The following is a 21504-nucleotide window of genomic DNA, read 5'->3' as shown; positions in this document are numbered from 1 at the left end:
CTTTATGTAATTTTAGTAGTCATTAGCTTAAAATGTGTACATAGCAACAATTATGAAATCTCATTGACTAACTGATTAAAATAATTAGCTAATACATACCAGTAAATATGGCATAGCACCAAGCACCAAATGAATTCTATAATTTCATATAAAGCCTATGTATACAAGCATTTTCCTATCCTAAAAGAACACTGATCGTTTATAAGAGGAAATAATAGCAATCCTGAATGTTTTATTAACTGAAAGTTATAAAAATATTTCAGACTGAGTTAATCAAAATGGTCTGTTTTCCAGCTTGCAGCACACTATGACTTTATGCCTGCATGTGCACAAATACAATTATCTTATATTTCAGAGTAAGTCAAACAAACTATTGTCCTCTTAAAAAAAAACCAACCCACACATATATAATTTCTCGTGACAAAATTGTGTGTTTGAACAAACTGCATTTTCTGAAGCAAAAGATTTCAGAAAAAAAATCCTAGCCAAGTCACAGAATTCTTCCAACTTGACTGTCAGAAATCTTGGCTCAGAGTTTACCCATACGACTCATTTTGTTAATGCTCACAATGAAAACATTGTCTCAAAATATTTGTTGATAAGTATCCACAGCAATATGATGTTTAATACAAACTAAATCAATTTAGCTGAATGATATTGACTGTAGCACAGATATTTTTGTCTGTATTACCAGAGGAACATTTTATTTATACATAGCTTCACTTACACCTGGTTTTAATCGCAAACAGTTAAATATGGTGTTTAATGTCCAAACTAATAACTTCAGATGTCTCCCAGGAAACAGCATCACTAGCACTCTCTGCTGTGAAACACACAGGAAAAAACCATGATGGAAAGAAGATAAAATACAATAAAGAATGTAGTTTAATCCTGTTGACAAAGACAGAAAGAACTACAGTAACGATGATGTCATTTGCCATTCCTAAGCTGAACTGCTGGAAATAAGGTTTCTCCTTTCCTATCTCCAACCTATTTCTCATACTCCCACTTATAAAGACATTTAACAGACAATGATAAACAAGTTAAAGGGATCTGAAAAGCAAGTTATGCATATGTGTTCAATACACTAGTACAGCTTTTCTTGACCTGTATTTGTATGACAGTGCTATAAAACTTGAAGATAAGAACATCTGAATGACAGTAAAGTCTTTTTTTTCCCCCAGAAGTGTATGCTCACGCTCCTGTGTTTGAAACTGCAGGATAGATTTGCCCAGAAAAGCAGCCAATGAAAATTAGTTATCTCATACTACCGTTGGCCCATGTAATGACTGGATTTTCTTTCAGTTTCCTACTGTTAACTAATGGCCTTGAGTTATATTTTTCCATTCTTAAGGAGATTCGTATGAGAAAAAAAAGGGGGCATAATATTTTTACTTTCATCTACAGCTTTTTATTTTTATCTTTTCCTGTGACACAAAAGCAAAGTGTTCAATCTGATATATTTCCTACTTCTTGCATTTTGGCTCTTTGATTCCTCCACTGTCCCCAAGCAAAGCAGAATTATGTCTAAACCCATCTCTGGGATATATTTAATGATTATTTTCCTATTATGTGGCAGCAGTGTGGTATGAGACCACTGAGGCTACATGATCATTGTGAGTGAATGCAGCACATAAGCTCACCCACCATTTTATTGCAAAGTTATTCTGAAGTCCAACATCTGTCATCTTTGGAAAGCTTCATTTTTCAACCTCATTAACATTCTTTTAAGGTAAGTTTATGTATATACTTTGTATTATACTATAAGCTATGAGTTTTCAAAAGACAGAACAACATAAAAGCTTTGATGACAGGGATAAAAAAATAAAAAAGCAGGAAGGGCTTGAGTACAAAGGTCAAAAAAAAAAAGGAAGTGGTTGCAGAGGCCAGAGGAGCTTGTTGTTGAGCTGATCTCTTGTTCTGGCAGTTCACTGTAGAACTGAAATACTAGACCAGCCAGAGGTGGATTTGGGGTATGTTTTTGGAGTGGTTTGGTTTTTGTTTTGTTTTTGGGGTTTTGGGAGGGGTTGTTTGGTTTTTTGCATTTTGAGGGGTTTATGGTTTTTTCCTTTTTTGGGTTTTGATTTTGGTTGGGCTTTTTTCAGAAAGAACTATATTCACCTGATTCATACAAGAGGCACAGTCTGCATCTTATTTTGAGAAAAACACTGCATAATAAGAGAGACCTATCTATAAATAGGCATATACTATTGAAAATAAACATTGGAAGGGGCCATATGCCCCTAAGAGCCTATGCCCCTAAAGATGATTCTTTACCCCGACAGAAAATTGTATCAGGGAGGATCAGGAAGGAGTTCAAGCCAAGGTGTGGGAATACCTAACATCAGCAAACAGGTTCCTTCTCTGCTTGTCATGGCCTCATTCTTTAATCTTATATCTTGAAGCAGGTTATACCAGCAAAGGGGAAAACCACAGCATTCCACAGAGATAACAGATACAGGATATTGCTGCTGAAGAGAGGAGTAAGCAGGTATGGAGTTTAACCAGTAGTCATCACAGTACATTTCAGTATAGAATAACTTCTCTATGTTAAGCAGCAAATGTTTTAGTTCCACATTGTTTGCTTCCAAAGCCAGCTGATATTTTTTGGTTTACCTTTTAAGTACCAAAGATTCCCATGGAAATGTATGGAAGTTGCTAAAAATTTGGATGGCTAAGAAAGAAAAGAGCCCAAACAAAAGCCACCATCCTCTGCAGACTGTTAAACAGCAACTTCGCCCATAACTCACTACTTTCATTCACCCATCCTTCTAGGTGAGGAGGGATAAACATAATGCAGCCAGCATTAATTCTGCCTCTGGAGACATCACTAGCAAAAGAACATGCACACACATGATGCAAGAGGGAAGAGCTGAAAGCTGAAAATTGCAGAGGTACAGTCTCCACAAGCAATATATTGTCAATTAATATAGAGAGAGATACAATAAACATGACAACTACAAGAAACTGGTTTTACACTTGTTGAATATGAGAGAGAATGCGTGGGAAAGCAAGGTGGTTTGGTTTAATTTGACTCTTCTTGAATCTTCCTGCTGGTGACTTTAACTTTTACTCTTCTACTCTGCCTGAATACAAATATACTAACTTAGAAATCCTTCAAATCCAATAACATACATAATCCTATTTCCTAGGCAAGATGAAGCAGAAAGAGTGCCTAATTATAGACTGTACATTCTGTAGTACCTGCTGGTCCTACGAGACATTTTTGTCCTAGGTTCTCCAGTCTTGCATCTCTTACAGTCACACAATGTTGAGTTCTAGAAGAACTAAAAAATCATGTGTGGGCAAGTGCAAGAACAAAGGAGCCCAGTGCCTCTGGTAATGTATTTTCTGCCAGAAAATTCTTTAACAAGAAAATGGCATTACTGTGAACAGGAAATACAGGAGAAAAATTTCTACTTGTAAGCAAGTAGTCCTGTGATATTAAGATTAGATTCATTACAACTTTAAAAATACTATCCCACTCCTTTCCAAAAACCTGTACTTCTAGACCCTTCTCACTATCCAAGTGGGAAAGTGAAAAGAAAAATGTAGCTGAGCCAATGTAATGCTTCATTCACTGAGAATAGAGTTGCTCTCCATAAGTTGTATGTTATGTTTTAGTCTCCAAACCATCTGTACAAATAACAAAAAAATAATAAAAATCTTTTGATAAGCCTTCATTTGGTGAGAAACAAAATAGAAATAGCAGACTAAAACCAAAGAGATTTCCTGTTTATACTGCAGAGATTATTAGAGACAGACCAATGTTAAACTTAGGGAAATTCTTGTCTTAATTTTGGAATCCAACTTTGACTCCATACATATAAAAGTATCCAAAAACATGCTGATATTGGCCATCATACTGGGGACCTTTTCCACAATCACAAAAGAACAGTTTAGAGCTTCAAATTTATAAATGCTCCTCTCAAGTAAAGATAAAGGTGGACTGATAACAATATAACATAAAGCTCTCTGTGCTTATGTTTCTTTGTGGAATCCCAGTCAGATGAACAGTGATGGTATTGGAAAATATATATGACTAATTAGGAACAAACTATTTTGGATCGAGCAAAAAGATGTCCACATTACAAAACCAAAATAGAAACAGACACCAGAGTTGGCATATTTGAAAAAAAAAAAAAAAAAAAAAAAAGACAACGATTAAATGGACATCAAGAATAAAATCACTTCAAACTCCACCAGGCTTTTTCTCCAGATCAGAACTGAGATAGCATGAGTCACACCATGATGGTGTAAGAACTTCAGCTTCAAAGTTGACAGTGTAGCATATTTTAATACCCTTAACTTGCCATAACCAAGAAACACCACAGGGTTCTGGTTTGGGATTATTTCTAGTAATGATTATACTGGTATATCTGAGTGACATAATAGTTCACATGATTATGTAGCGAGTTAGACTACTGTGCTACATTCAGGTCACATACTGAAGATTCTGTACCTTGTTAAGACAAGGTTGGGTGAATTCTGTTATAAAAAGTGAAGGCTAAAAGATCTAGTCACAGATGATGCTGCGGTCTTAAAATTTAGTCGCAACAATATTACAAAAGACAACAAAATTACAATTTCATACCAAGCCAGAGAAAAAAAGATTCAGGAAGTTTAAAATATTATTATTCATAAAACTTGTGCAAATTAACTGCTTTCCTTTCTCTCTGGAAAAAAAAAAAAAAAGAGCCAAACAGAAAAAAACCAACTTTATTTTTAGTGGAATAACTCAATTTATGTGGCAGAACCCAGCAAAAAGGAAGCTGTCATAACAAATATCATTATGGATCAGGACTACAGGACAGAGGAATAAAACACAGCTTTGCAAATTGAGTTGTTAGAGAACTGGCAGCAACCAACAAAAACTACTTTATTCTCAGCCCAAAACTCTTGAGAAATATGCACAGTTAATTCTCATGATGAAAGGACAGAAATATTCAGATTAGCCAGCCAAGTTTCTAGCATTTTTTCCCAGTTTGTCAGTTGACTTAGACTTCCCTACTAAAACAAAAAGAAAAAGAAACAACTGTTAGGCAGTACTTTATAAGGTTTTGTTTGTAAATAATGTTCAAAACAATGCTATGCAGTAAGTAAGAGAATCTGCAAAACTGTACAGCCTGAGAACCACGTGTTGAAGCTGAGGTTATGCAATAATAGTTAAGGATGGTTATAAGCAGTGTCCATTGGCTTGTTTTATCTTATGTCAATTCATTAACCTCATATTAAAATATTTATTGATATTTCGTTAAGCTTTTTGGTAATTAAAACTTCTTCTCTTGAGAATGTGCTCTCTGGTTCACCTGCTAATGGTGATAAACAGCCAGGAAAGGCTTCACCTAACCTTCTGGCTCCCTGGCATCCCAGACATGGTACCGAAGCCTTTTAATCTCAAAATGCAATTTGAAATGCACTTCAGATACAGCAGCCTTGATACAGTGTGTGGAGCCTCCTGTGGAAAATCCTAACTACCTTGGACCTAATGGCTAACTTGGATGCTTTTTTCCTCTTTATTTGATCTTACAGCAAGTAGAAGTCTGACTTGAACGAAAATGAATTGAAAAAAGACATTAAACTCTTCATAACATGAAAAATCTGGTGAAATAACCTCAAAGATGCAGCAGCATGTGAGTATTTCTGCTTATTCCATATGTTAAAACGCATGAAAGGAAGTAAGATATTAAATTCAGTACTTCCCTACTGTTAATTTTTCATCATGAAAAAAGTGATATGCTAGTGAAGCTACAGAACTGTCCACGCTGTCACAAAGAGAAAGAAGTTCTAATTTTAATGTAACCACGGTTCTTAAAATCTTTTGTTACCTGGAAAGTTTTCAGGTGTCTGTTTTATAGTACCATTTAAAAATTGTCCTGTTTAAGCAGAAAAGCTAAGACCAAAACCTTCATCAAAAACTAAACAGGTAAGTGAGCAAAAAGAAGACAAGTCCACTGATTTTAGAGGTTCTATTTTAAGCTTAATTACCACTTATATATAATGAATATATATATTTTCATCATACTGGCCCATAAACTGACATATTGAAAATAATATTTCCAAATTGTTATCTATGAGGGAATTTATTAGCATTCATCTACTCCTTCTAGTCAATGGAAATGCATATTAATTCTTTTCTACATTTGCTGATTCAAATTGCATTTACTGTACAGTATAATAATTTGTCTCTCAGTGGAAAGATAAGTAAATGTATTTGCAAAAATTGTCCATAATGATCAGTTCTTAGTGCTATTTATACTGGTTATTTTAAAATATAATGGAAGTCATACCTAACACTTCTAAAGTGTCATTCATCTGAAAATTTGATGACATTTTACATATATTAATCAATTAAGCCCTACTATACCCATCTCAGTTAAGCATTAATATCCCAGTTTTACAGTTAGTTACACTGAGGATAGCTTGAAAGGCTAGCTCTCTTGCTACTACCACTCAGAAGTGGGGATAAAACCCAAGAATGACAATTGCTTCTCCATGTGTAATGAAAAATTAGAAGTATTTTCCCTCTCGTAGAATGGAAAATATAAAAATAAAATGCAAAATTAATGGACAAAAGTTGGGGCTTTTACAGGACTTCTGTCTTTTCTTGTGAAACAAACTATTGCTTTACAAACTTGTTGGCGAGAGGGAAATACATATGATCAAGAGATTTCTCCAAGGAGTTTCACAAGATGTGGTCCTATAGACCAAAGAAAAAAAATGGTGACCCAGAAGTACAGCCCATACTAACCTTGCCTGTCCCCACGTCCCCAGCCAGGCTAAACATCTTGAACTGAACAGAACTTCCACTTTGTATCACTTGGAGAGTTTTTTTTTCAGCTGACTTCCTTAAAGTAGGTCCAGGCCACTTTATGCTTGTTTTAACAGTAAAAATTAATGTATCCAATTAATATAACCATATACTGTCACATCACATTAATTCTATCAAACTTGTCAGTCTAATGCCACTAGAAAATTATTTTATTTTAATTTTATAATCTGATTTTAATATGCAGAATAGAGAAAGGTCATCCTGTTTATCCTGTTTCTGAGGTATGATTGTCTGTCACTGATTACAAAATGGCAAACCAATGTGTTTCCAGGTGCACATACTAAATGTAACCCATATTAGTAACCATAAATGCATAAATTTTTTGTACGCTTTCAGTATTAATATCTAGAATTCATAATTTACTGGTTTAGAAGTGCATTCTTATTATTACCTTAAACTATAATCCTTTATTGCTTTTAGTCCTCTAACTTGGTACAGAAACCACTATGGGTTTGTAATTTTTTGTCACACTTCTGTATGTTCTCTGTGGGTGAAGAAAAAATAGGCTACTTTGCTGTATTGTGCTACTGCCACACCTCTCAAAGGGGTCAATGACAAATTCTGGTCTCTTGGCATTCACTCTCTTGCAGATTTTGCACCAAATGAGGGAGGGATCACACAGAGGTGATATCATTTGTTCTTCATGTTCTATCCTCAAGATTGTCATCATGGCCATGAACTGAACAACAGAAGCAAGAGTGTAGAGTCAACCTCTATTCTGGTACTTCATTTTTTTCAACGCCCAGCCTCCCATGCTTAATGTTCTTTCATTTGAGAGTCAGTATGATTGTCATTGACAATCTGACAATTCTGAGCCAGACACTGAAGAGCAAATCTGTAATACCTTGTATTTCCTCCCTGTAAGAGAAGAAAACCTTAGCTCTAAGTCATATTTATGTAGAGTGGGCTGATTTCCAAAGTGGCTCCACAAGTGTCCCTTACCAGCTGCAGCCATGGGCCATTCTAGTATTTTGCATATCTTGTAATCACTTAATCAATTCTTCATGTCTAACACAACCTCTCAGGTGTGCTCTGTAGAAGCAACCTAACCCAATGTATCACCTAATTAATTAGTGACAGCTAATTTCAAAGTGACAGTGGCATTTCAAAAACCTGCCAGAGGACACCTAGAGGACAGCCATAACACTGTGGTGAGCCCCAGTTCACTAAAAGGAGAAAATCAATCTGGCATAGAGGAAGTCTGTAACACCAGTTTTCAACCCCTGCGTTGTCTGTATCAGCCAGAGGTTCCTAAGTTCATGCAGACTGTCACCCACCCAATACAGTGCTCCCATCTGGCTCTTTTAATTGCACAAATGAGAAGAGACACCACTCTAAAAAGAGAAAATTTAGGTTCCATATTAGGAAGAATTTTTTTATTGTGAGGGTAGTTAGACACTGGAACTGATTGCCCAGTGAGGTTGTGGATGCCCCAACCCTGGCAGTGTTCAATGCCGTTTGGATAAGACCATGAGCAATCTGGTCTAGTGGGAGATGTCCCTGCCTATGGCAGGTGGTGTTGGGCCTGTATGATCTTTAAGGTCCATTCCAACCACTCCACATTACATGATTCTATGGTCTTGCTAGCCTGCACTGATTACTACAGAAGTGGAAGAACATGCTCATATATATTGAGAGACTTTATCTTGGGATGGATGAGCACCCTCTTTTCACGAGTGAATTCCAACCAAGGAATTTCAATAATACCATATCCAAAAAGCTATAAATGAGGCTTCATTATGTCCAGAAACTACACACCAGGAAAAAGCAACTGGTAACCTTCCCACCTGAGTGAGAGGACCATTCAAGTTACTGAAGAGGCTTTAGGAATGTGCTGACACTGATATTTTCTGAGTTAGCATGGCAGCATCAGAGTAGAAACACAATCTTATGCCTTACAGAGCCAGCAATATGACTGATACAGAAAGCTGAAGGGAAGGCATGAGAGGGATGCTAGAGAACTCAATAACTTGAGTTCTTGCTGATTGTGGGATTTATGTCCAGGAATATATGAGAGGAATAGAAAGGATTTATCTTCCCAGCCTGCGTGGCACCACTTGATGCTATGAAATTTGGTACAGGTGGGAAAGGTGCTAGTGGGAACACAAATGTGAAGAGCCCCATGCAAACGGATGTCAGAGTGAGTTCAGGCTGTGATTATACTGTGTGCTAGTGATGACATGTACAACACTCCTTGTTGAGATTCTATGCCTTTCTCTTGGCTGCTAGTGAGCTAAGATGTGTCACTGTTAGTATACAGGCATATATGGTAGTTAACACTATGTGAGCAATGAGCAAAGTCTGCAAAACTGTTGGTTAAAGAAGAAAATTTTTTCTCATGACTGAGGGGGATATGGAATGAAGGATCCTGGAAGCCATTCCTGGCCTTTGAGCACAAAATTTCTTCAATGGGCACCTCCTGTTTGGTTGTCCACTGCCATATACCATACATTCCCTACAAGCTGTCCATGCTTTTCTTCCTTACCAAACTTCAAACAGGTATGATAAAATCAGGGCACTTACCCAAGCTTGTCTCTTGTCTCATCCTGTAATTTCTTCCCATTGCTACTCTGAGACAGGCAGAAATGGCACCTTTTCCTTTCCTCTAGAGGACTGTGGAGCCTCAGCTCCTACACCTATCCAGCCTAGCTTAGAGATCTGGCCCTAAACTGAAAAGCCAAGGAATCCAGATGGCTCTGCAGTGATCTTCAGGTCACAAATTGTAGATACATATGCAAAGTTACTCAAGCGATGTACTGACATCCTTAATTTTTAAGTAGGTAGTTTTCAGGGTTTTTCCTGCAAAATGCTTGTCTCTGTGATCAGAACCGCCCATATCAAGGTGCCAAGTCACCTCTTCTTGTGTGCTACTGAGAAACTTTTCCTTATCACTGGCCTGGGCTCCTTCCAGCAAGCCAGACCTTCTCAGGTCTCATTTCATATTTCATTACAATATCATAGTTTTCTTTATTCATTGTTTAAAAGTAACTCAAAAGGCTAAAAAAATTAAAGGCTGCATTACTTTCAGACAGATTTCTATAATTTGGTATGAGACATAAAATGTGTGGTGCGTGTCTGTTGGCTCTAGAAGGACATATGAATCTCCAAGGCCTTATGGGTACTGGTGTATTTCTCAAGAGTAGAGAAAATGAAACCCAGCATGAGTCTATATTATCCCAATGCAGCACCTGATGAAGTGAACAGCCTGCTAAACCAGCCTCAAACTTTCTCTTAGCAGGAAGGAAATTATTTTTTCCAGGAGGAAGCCTAAAAGTGAATAGTGTACACAAGCAAAGCCTAAGAACATCTTAAACTGACAGGGTAGGTACAGCATTTTATAGGCTTTGCACACCTCTAAGTCATGGTAAAAACTGAAGAAAAGCTTTTTACCAGGTCCCAGAGTTGACAGTTCACCCTCCACCAAAGCAGTCACACCAGGTTCAGCACCACTACAGCCCACAAAGTGCCTGAGCTATGTTCCCTCCTTCACTTGAGACATTTTTTCTCTCCATCTCTATCATTTAAGAATTTCCCATTATTAGGGGAAACCCAGTTATCATTAAGGTTCCTCTCCAACTCATTGGCACCTGACAAGTCACACACAGGGGTGAGGGGAAGGCTTTTTCACTTTGTAAGAAGAAAAATTCTGATCTGTTTTAGTGTTTGACTTGAAGCAAGCAAAAGAGCTAAACTGGTTTTATACACATTTCTATAATGCAAGACACTTTCAGTGTTTCAGGTATAATAAAAGTGCTCAGATTAGTTCATCAATTTGCATAAGTCATTTCAGTTGTGATAAAAAGTGTTATGACCAAAATGTTGTTATTAGAAACCAACACCCTGAAAATACTAACTACTAAAAAATGTTTTTGTCTATTTTATAAATTATCCTAGTGTTGTTCCTCATCCATTACTGACAATAATACCTGTGTGACCTGAATTATGCGGTAAATATATTTATGAAAATTCAGAACTATTTGTATTAAACAGTGATAGCAGATATTCACTCAAGATTTAAAAATGTTAAAGTTGATAGTACGCATATCAGAATATCGTAGATTAGATTATAGTAGATATCTTTGGGCAATTTTATTTTATATGGAATGGAAGGGTAGAAGACTAAGCATTTTTAATCCAAAAAACTCTCTCACGATTTGACCTAAACTGACAAAAATCAAGAACTTCATATCTGAACTTGTCACTTAAAGGTGAAGCAAAAATCCTTAGCAGGAAAAGGGCAAAGAATCAAAATCAGCCATACTATATGAGGAGTGCTAAAAAAAAAAATCAAATAACTTTACATTTAGAAACTAAAACATGGAGCCAGTAACCACTGGCTACTGTATCAAAGTCTCTATGAAAGATGGTTGCCACACCCGGTTAGGTAACCTGTGAGACGAATTAGTAGACATCTCTATGGCAGAAGTCCCCTCATATAACCGGTATTTTTGCAAAAACAAGAGAGGATATGAATGAACTATTCTCTAATTATTCTGGCAAGGCAGGGGAGGACATTCTGCACTTCATTCTCTGGTGCCATCAATTTGATGTCTTTATAACTGTTAAATTAATTTTTCTGTACTTCAGGAGTCTGTTTCAGTTCTTAATCTTATAAGGATGAAATTTACCCTGCCTTTCAAGGTCTTAGGAAGTCCCTAGTGCAACAGATCTTTTGATATTCTAGTGTCCACACTGAGGATGTGTAACTGGAGAAATCTGTAGGTGCTGCAGATCCTTTTTTTTTTTTTTTTTTTACTGGAGCACCTCATAATATTCCACAAGCAAGCATATCTAGGCCTTCTGGGAAGATATAAAGGCACTAATGATAAACCTCTGATCTATCTAGACACATGCCACCAAGACTGTGTAAAAAATACCAAACTGTCTTTAGCTCAACACTCCTCCGACAGGGAGTACTTTTTTGGGGGTACTTATATACTACAAGCATAAATATACCCTACTCTGGGTTGTGTATTTTGGCATCCCATGATTATTTACTGTTCACTGTAAAAATGTTACTGCTTTTATTACTCCAGAATAAATACATAAATAGAACTACAAACTGCCACAGGAAAGAACCATGTTTCCTTTCAACTTTTCTTTCGGTTACACCAGGTTGCTCCAGGAAAAAAACCTAGAATTCAGCCAAACTAATCTTGTCCTTTGCCACTGCACATAACAGATTTTTATGCCATCCAAGCCACAAAAATTTCAACTGTTGGCCAAAAAAATCAAGGTCATCTCCATATCCACAACTGAGCCCCAGTTGTCTTTATTACACAAATGATTTTAAGAGGTATATTGAAATAAGGAGGCAGTTCTGGGCAAGAATAGCTTTTACTTTCCTGATAAAGAGCCTGTTACAGATGCATAGTTGTTTATATGAGTGCTGTAATTAGAAATATACCCTCTAAAAAAATCCTATCTACTCTACATAGTTTTCATGAGTAACAAAAAATGGCATCAGGTTCTTATTTTTTTCTCCTTTGGTTTATGAATATTGTTTATTATTAACAATAGCAGATACAAATGGGTACCAACAGTCCAGTGAAAGTGAAGCATCTTTTTTAATTGGGTTGTAATGTTTACTGTTTTTCTTAGATATTATATTTTGGGTTCAGCCATTCCTCTTTCTTATTAACATACTTTGATATTAAATATCTCTAATACATATGAAAGGATCCTACTTAAATTTGTTTCTTTCCCATTCAGGTTATTATAAAAATGTGGGAATGAGACAATGGGTGATTACTGAACCAAAACATCTGCTTACCTTTTCTTTTCTTTTCATATAAAAGTAAATGAGGAAAAATTCGCCTTTCACTCCATGGAGAGTAGATGCAAGCCCTAACTGAAGTAGCCACAACGCTATTATATTATCTCTGTCTTGGAGCTATTCAACCAAAGAATACTCTTATGCAGTGTTAATAAATTACATTCCAAAAATGGTGTTTTGCTAATTGATTTTACCCTTGTATATTAGTAACATTCAAACAAGCCTATCAATGCTATATAATAATAGCATTTGTACCTATGTTTTACTAGCATGGAGATAATTCATGAGTTCAAGGTCACACATAAAAACAGCATATTGTATAAATATAAAGAAGACAACAAGAACACTAACTTCAAATATTATAGAAATATGTGGCAACTACTAATTCAAAGGACCAAACATACGTCATCATTACATGCATATGTTGTATTACACCATTTCACAAATTTGAAAAGCAGGGGAAGAATAAGAAACCTTGATGCATGTTTGTATCTAGTGCCTGAGTAATGCAAAACATAGAACTTGCAGCACCACCAGCACATTTAATTCTGACAAGAAATCATGACATTCGAATAGGAGTGAGATGATCCTCTTGATTGGACTATGCTATTCTACAGCAAGACGCTGCATAATGTTGGATCTTTTCTATAGGGAGTGTGAGATTATGTTCTTGTGTTTTTATGCCATGGTAGTGCATTATAACATTTACTGTCTTATCCTCATTACAACTCTTTGTAATTGAAAACTAAATACAAGGACCTATTTCACAGATACAGAGCCACAAAATAGAGTTGAACACTGTTAATGGTAAACCTGGAAATGCAACTGAAGTCTTCCTACCTCTGTCTAGTCTCTGTTATTCCATGGCCACAATTTAAGAAGTTTACTTGAACAGACTTCTTATTTACTGTAAGGACTTGTGCCTTTAATCTCTACTCCTGACACTAAAGGTAGTACATTAATCAGAGTTGGGAGTACCTGAATGAAACTGGCCTGTGGCAAAAAAACTCTTCACACTCCTATGCTTCTGCCTACTTTGTCATCCATTAAGAATATGAACTTTATGTGAATGATACAGAAAAAGAAGAAATATATTTTTCAGCTTTTTGACAGGAAATAAATTACATATATTGTACTCTCTGCTCAGTTAATGAAAAATAAAGAATTACAATTAGATGTAGAGTGTTTGCTTAGTTGTTCTTAGCAAAAATGCAAAACCGCACTAAAAAACAGCATTGAATTTTGAAGAACAAGTTTTCATTGTTCAGGTGTTGAGAGTAGTGATCAATAAGAAACACTGCTACCAGCAGTTGTTTGGCTAATTCCAGCAGTTGTTTGGCTAATTCTTTTTTTTTTTTCCTTTTTTTTTTTTAACATGGGAAATTTTCTTTACCAGAGTTTGTATTACCCCTTCATAAGTAACCCTCAAAAGTTCCTTTTGTTATCGTGTAGGATTTAAAACTTATTATGGTTGTTTTTCCTCTCACCTTACTGGTTGCTCTCTCATTTAGTCTCACTTGACCAAAGCGTAAAAGTGGCTGTGTGCATACTTTTAAGCTGAACTTACATTTCCTAGTATTTGGCACGTTTTTGTACTATCCTTTCTCTCTTTACCTCCAGGTAAGCCACATAGCACAACGGTGAGCAAAGAGGTGAGATTCCGGTTGAAATGATGTAATGCTGAAAATTAAATTTACACACAAGTGTTCAGAGTCTGGGTCATAGCTGGGTCACTCCTCTGAGTGGGAGGCAATCCAGCAAGGAGCACTGGATAATGACTTCTCTATGCTGAGGCCCTTTTCATGAAATATAGCACAAAGCTTCACCTTGATATCTGAATCTAATCTGATTCAATGTGTGTAATTATTGGTATTTGTTGTGTGGTAGTAAGGAGTGATATTATTTTGTTATATGCTGTACTATGTCTCCTATTCCTTTCAACCTACTAGCACCCAGAAATAAGCTTTCCAGTATCTGAACCCTTACCCAGAGATAGTGGTTTAGATAGGAGCTGGCTGGCTGAGGCTTTTTACAGAATACAGCATATTGTTTAGAGTTGGGGGGGGATGAATTCCTTGTTTCTTGAACAAAAAATCATAGAATCACAGAATCATAGAATCATAGAATCGATTGGGTTACAAAAGACCTCCGAGATCATCGAGTCCAACCCTTGGTCCAAATCCAGTCCATTGACTAGATCATGGCACTCAGTGCCACGTCCAATCTGCGTTTAAAAATCTCCAGGGATGGTGAATCCACCACCTCTCTGGGCAGCCCATTCCAATGCCTGATTACTCTCTCTGTAAAGAATTTTCTCCTGATATCCCACTTAAATTTCCCCTGGCGGAGCTTAAGCCCGTGCCCCCTTGTCCTATTGCTGAGTGCCTGAGAGAAGAGACCAACCCCCACCTGGCTAGAACTTCCCTTCAGGTAGTTATAGACGGTGATGAGGTCACCTCTGAGCCTCCTCTTCTCCAGGCTAAACAACCCCAGCTCCCTCAGCCTCTCCCCATAGGACTTATGCGCCAGTCCCTTCACCAGCCTTGTTGCTCTTCTCTGGACCCGCTCCAGCACCTCAATATCCTTTCTGAACTGAGGGGCCCAGAACTGAACACAATACTCAAGGTGTGGCCTCACCAACGCGGAGTACAGGGGAAGGATCACTTCCCTGCTCCTGCTGGCCACGCTATTTTTGATACAGGACAAGATCCCATTGGCCTTCTTGGCCACCTGGGCACACTGTTGGCTCATGTTGAGCTTCCTGTCAATTAGTTCCCCCAGGTCCCTTTCTGCCTGGCTGCTTTCCAGCCACTCTGTGCCCAGCCTGTAGCGCTGCAGGGGGTTGTTGTGGCCAAAGTGCAGGACCCGGCACTTGGCTTTATTGAACTTCATCCCATTGGAATCAGCCCATCTCTCAAGTCTATCCAGATCCCTCTGCAGAGCCCTCCTGCCTTCCAGCTGATCGACACTCCCTCCCAATTTGGTGTCATCAGCAAATTTGCTGATGATGGACTCAATCCCCTCATCTAAATCATCAATAAAGATGTTAAACAGGACTGGACCCAACACAGACCCCTGGGGAACACCCCTAGTGACCGGCCGCCAGCTGGATGCAGCTCCATTCACCAGCACTCTCTGGGCCCGGCCCTCCAGCCAGCTCCTAATCCAGGAGAGGATACACTTGTCCAAGCCATGGGCTACCAGCTTTTCCAGGAGTATAATAAAAATGGAGTTTGTCTCGGTTGTTTCGGCACCTATGGCCAATGTTATTTTTTCTTAGCTGTATTGTTCCGCTGTGGTCCCTTGCTTCCAGGTGTAGCTATCACACACCCCTTCATAACCTTGAGATGAGCTTTTCTATAATGGCTTCCAAGTGGGTTCCATCTTGGGATGGTAGGAAGTGCCTGCAGAACATCCCTGCTCCCATAAAACTAACTAGGCCTTCACAGAAGACACAGACTCTTCTAAGCGATTCAGGCTGGTGGGACAGGCTTTGCAAAACATTTATGAGTCTTAAAAACGCAATCACATCAAAAGGTAAAGCGGCCTGTATAATTTCTTCCTGTTGTGCCAGTTGTCAGTCTCTTGCATATTACGTCGCCAGCGATTTTGCACTCTACCTGCAAGGTTTCCTGCTGCCACCTGACACTTCTGCAGTCAGCCACAGGCTGACAACCACAGCACCAAGAGAGCGGCTGTCAGGGCCGTTTTGCACGAAGCACACGCAGCTCCTACCCAGCGAAGCCCTAATGTGTTGATTTACAGAGTCCTCTTGGCTGACATGGGAAAATGAGTCTGGTCATGGTTGATTTAACATTTTATGGGCAAAGAGTCAGCCCGCTACAGTAAGTTTGGACTAGTGCAAATATTTTACACATTTACGCACAAGTCCACGGAAAAAAAAATATTCAAGATGCAAAGTGGTTTTGATGCTCACATCACTCGAGCTCTACTGAAAATAACGTAAGTTTCAATTAACTAAATACAAAGGTGTGCGTTACGGGCCAGACCCTCAGGCTGCGTTAGGAAGTCTGCGGGCACAGCCGCCCAGTGCAGGAGGAGCTCGGCCAAGGCGCGGGGCGGGCTGCGGTGGGGCGCGGAGGATGCCGGCGAGTCCCCCCTGCCCAGTGCCGGCCCCGCTCCGCCGCCGACGGTCGGGCAGCTGCCCCCTCCCCTCCCGGCCCCGCCGCTCCCGCTCTCCCCGCGGCGGGGGCGGGCGCAGGCGGCGGGCGGGGCGGACACGGGCGGCCCCGCCCGCCCCGGCGGAAGTGCCGGCGGCAGCGGGGCTGCCCGGCCGCGCTGGGCGGCGGCCCCGGCCCGGCCCCGCCGTGCCCTTCTGCGGGCGCTGCTTCTCGGGCCTCCCCGCCGGGAGGGTGCGGTGACTTTCCCTGTGATTAACTAGAACAAGCCAGCGGCGGAGCGGTCGCCTGCTGCCGGTGTGCCCGAGCCGAGCCCGCCGCCGCAGTGGGCAGGTAACGCCGTGCCCGGCGGGAGGGCAGTGCAGCTCCACCGCCCCTGCCGGCGGGCCGAGGGGCCGGGCCGGGCCGAGGGGCCGGGGCGGCCCCGGGCAGAGCCGGCGGGAGCAGCGAACGCCGCGAGAGAAGCGCTCGTCTGCGGCCGCCGCGACGGGACGAGGGCGAGAGGGGCCGGGAGCCGCGGCGGCACCCCCGGGACAGCGCCTGGCCGCCCTGCCCGGCCCCAGGCCGGCACGGCCCCCTCTCATCAGCCCCCTCTCCCGCTCGCAGACCGGCACTCCTTCCGAGACGAGCGCTGCTGGACGGAAAATAAAGTCTAAAAGGAAAAAATAACGCCTGTCAAATCTACCTCCGGCTAGTTCATCGCCCGAAAAGAGAGGGGCAAAGCGCGTATGCCTGCGTGGGGGTGCCAGGAGAAAGATGAGTGTTTCTTTCATTAACCTAATGGTAATTACAAAAAGACTCCCTTTTTGTCAGCTTCACCTAATCAAAACCGAATATCTGTATGTGGCACTGACAAAATCAGTAAAACTTCACCTTCGACTTTATTGATCTGAACAGACAGGCAGAGTTTTCTATGGTGTTCAATTTAGGGAATTAAAAAAAATCACTCCACTAACTGCATTTGGTACATTTCTAACCCATATGTCACCTCAGTGCTTTAAATAATTATATTTGCATGCAGGGAGTGATTCATAAATATGTCAGGATTGTGAAATATAGGCAGGCATTTCAAACTTTCTATTTAAAAAACATGAATTATGGCCACGAAAAATGTGTTCCCATTTAAGGGTGATACGAAGTATTTGGTGTCTAGTACGGAGGCCCATCCATCATATAGACAATAAAGAGAGTTTTTGCCTGACGTTGGAAATTTATGGTTGCCCTTCTCTGCCCTAATAACTCAAGCATTGTGTCAGCCTGTGACAGCCTTTGCAGAAAAACAGCAACCCTGTTATCAATCAAAAAGCCCTTTTACATTTTTAGCAAAACTCTGATCATCCAGACACCCTTTTAATGTATATATTACATCATTATAGATCATTCTGCACTTTTACTGCAACTCAACAAAATGATCCATCACTTCAGGACAGTCCTGATGAACGCTGATGTAAATTATTTGCACGTTGCTAGTACAGTACAAAATGAAAAATGTACTTTAGGTGGAATTAATTTTAGGGTGTAAAAAGCTAAAAATGGGAGCAGTGGGGATTAGAGGAGACCTAAATGCATCATTAGGGATGACTGAAAACAAGCTAATAGTTATTAAAAATTAAGATTATTTTAACCTTTTGGGATCATGGACGTAGAGTATTTCAAGAAAATAGCTAAGATATATTACATGTTTCTCCCTGCCCCTACTCTCCGTCCAAACGTAGCTGTCTTGTAATTGAGTCGGGGATTATTGTTCATTTGTAATTTGCGTGTTGAGATAAGGTTAATTAATGGGTTTCAGTGCCTTTTCCAGCCATATCCTTAAAACTTTTCCTTGTATCTCAAAAGACGCTGTTCCTGTGCTGTTCCTTACTCTCTTGAGGACGCATCTAGTTGATCTACACAGTTTCCATAACAAATTTGTCAATAAACACTCTCTGTATTTGAAATCCGAGTGACGAAGCTAAAGATCGCCTCCATTTGTGTGCCATAGTTAATTTCTGAGGGATTACTGTAACCAAATATGTGCTTAGTTGGTATAATTCTCTCCCATAGCCTCCAGGCTTTTGCAGAAGATAAACACAAAGATGCCTTTATGATTGCTGAGATTGAATGATCAGACCAAGGTGTTACAAAAGCTAAGACTTTTTTTTTTTTTTTTCACTCTTAGAATCTAGACAGCAAATACCAATAAAGGTACATATGTACGAGTTAGGAAACGTGTTCACTAGCTTTGGACTCGATCATTTTAATCGTAGTACGTTTAAGAACATGAAATGACACTAAAAATCTCCATGCACTTAACAGGAAACATACTCAGCCTTGCTCGTGTCATTGCACCCATTTGACTTACTCTCTCCCTCTGCCTCTAGAAAGTTACCTTAAGGCGTATTTTAAATAACAACTGTTTGCATAAGAAACACCTTAAACATAAAAGAGGGTAGATTTGGAAAATAGCTGTTGGTAAACGGGTTTCAACGCAGGAGTAAACATTTTCACACTCACATGAAACAATGTCAATAGGGAAATCTGTCAAAGGGCTTTAAAGGTAAAGGTTGGGGTGGTTTTGTTATTGTTAGGTGTATTAATCTCTTCCTTATCTCAGTGTAACAAAAGAAACAAAATTAGACAAACTCGTTCGAAGACATTCTAGGAGAAGATATATTTCCGAAAGCAGTAAACAACCAACCAACTAAACAAAACTGATTTTCTGCTCCTTTAGGAAAAATACCACTGACTACTAAAATTCACGTTCACTTAAACGTGACTATTATTTTGAAGATGGCTTTAAAATTATCACTGCTTATAAAACGATTACCTACATCTCATGCAGAGTAAAATATATACTGCTTCTATGTGTTAGGAAAGTAATTACAAGCATAAGGGTAAATATTTTCAGGTACTATACGAACAGGGCTTGGAAATCTTACTTTCTGTTGGCAAGCTTTCAAACTATTTGCTTTAATAACATTCTGGAATAAATACCCCACACCTCTGCCGGATACCTAGGCAGATGCATCAGCTATTAGCTGAGCACATGCAGTCTCGTATTAAAAAAAAAAAAAAAAAAAAAAAAGGGGAAAAGTGCCTCTACCCAAACGTACGTATTCGTGGTGTGGTATTTCTGATAACCCATCGTATTTCTTATCTTTTTATAAGAAGTATTAATATTCCAAGGAGAAAAAAAAAAAAAAAAAAAGAAGATGCACCGTTTGCAAAAATCTAAAATCTATTGCAATGAATATCTTAATAAAAGCTTTAGGGTAGATAGAGAAACGCAAGTGCTACCAAAGGAAATAAATTTGACGCACCGCATGGACAGACAGGTAGCTGAATTGTGTTACACATAGAAATACAGCCCAGACACAATTCAGCAACTATGCTTCTGTTAATTAAAATCTTAATCTTTTTCGAAACGATAGAAAAGAGAGGGGGTGAAAAGAAAAAAACCAACCAAACAAACAGAAAAAAAGCCCTAAAGGGCCTGTAGGGTTGTTGCTGTTCAGTTTAAAAGACTAAACGCCCTTTTCCAACATGATCTACAGAAGCTGACACTTAAATGGCAAGAGAGAAAGCTCGCAGAGCAGGCACGCTGGTGTCGAGGTTTCTGCAGTTCTCTCTCCCGAGGGAAAAATAGTCAGTCCGGGTTTTTTGGGTGATCCTGACCAGGGTTTGCAGCTCGCCAGCCTGACCTGTCAAGCGGATTATTTTAGAGGGAGATTAATAGGGGAGGCGGGCTGCAATAATAATCGTTTTGTTTGATGTGACAACTTTGATAGGCGTTGATTTACTTACAAACTGATAGGCTTTTAATTGAGCGCCTCCATCCAGCTTGAGATGAAAGGAAAACCGCATTGAAAAGCTGCCCGAGTGCCCTCGAGCCTCAATACTGATTAGCCATCTCGACAGTGAATAGTTCAAGGCATTTTCAAACTTTTTTTCCTCTCTCGCTCTCGCTCTCCTCTCCTCCTCAAATATCTGCCAGCCCACTCCTTTTTAAGAGAAAATAAATCATTTCCATTGTGTGCAAATAAAATCGACTTGACATGCTTGCCAATAGCTGGTAGGTAAAGGAAAGTGTGGACTGGCACTTGTTAATTAATTCCCCCTTTGCTCTCCTTTTTTTTTTTAAGTTACAATTTTCCTTTGTAAGAGGAGGAAGACGGGTTCCAACCCTTAGATTTTTTTTTTTTTTCAAAGGAATAAAAGCAACAGCCACCAAAACTTCAACAAGACTACACAAGTAAATGCCAAACAGCAAACCATCTGCACGGACTCATTAAACAAGGATCCCTCGCGAAGGTAACGAGCAGGACAGAATCCCTCTTCTTCAGCTCAAGAGAGGAAAGGAGCCCGCAGCAGCCAAATCACAAACTACGCACCGCTTTCAAGCTGCAGCCCCGCCGCCCGCCCGATCTTACGCGTGTGCATCCTAACTCCGAGCCCCTCGCTGGGAATCGTTTTCTGCGTGTGTTAAGCGCAGCGAACAAGCTCTCATAGCTCAAAAATGCTTTGGACGGCGCAAAGGGGAGGGGATGTCTTGGGGCTGATTTTTTTTACAAGCTTCTACATAAAAAAGTTTACAATACTGAGTGTGATTTAAATCTCATTTCAAAGGCTGACTGGAAAAAAAAGGAAAAGAAAAAAAAGAAAAAGCTGTCCTCTGAAGTTGTTAATTAAATTACCCTCTGCTGCTTCTACTTCAGCCAGGAAGATCGGGGTTCGTGCTGTTGCCCCCGCTCCTTCCCCCGTTTTTCCCGTCGGTG

At 39.6% G+C, this 21504-nt stretch overlaps 1 long non-coding RNA gene across 1 annotated transcript; it reads left to right on the top strand.

The window, feature by feature from the left end:
• The first annotated feature begins 16905 nt into the window (after positions 1–16905).
• LOC120322847 lies at positions 16906–21326 on the top strand. The gene is made up of 2 exons (XR_005562784.1): positions 16906–17530; positions 20939–21326. It is a non-coding gene; the product is annotated as an uncharacterized LOC120322847 (long non-coding RNA).
• The last annotated feature ends 178 nt before the right edge of the window (positions 21327–21504 follow it).

Source organism: Pipra filicauda, unplaced genomic scaffold (assembly GCF_003945595.2).
Source record: "Pipra filicauda isolate LSUMZ 115617 unplaced genomic scaffold, ASM394559v2 scaffold15_size4787011_pilon, whole genome shotgun sequence".
Lineage (NCBI taxonomy): Eukaryota > Metazoa > Chordata > Aves > Passeriformes > Pipridae > Pipra > Pipra filicauda.
This window is presented reverse-complemented; position numbering and strand designations above follow the sequence as displayed.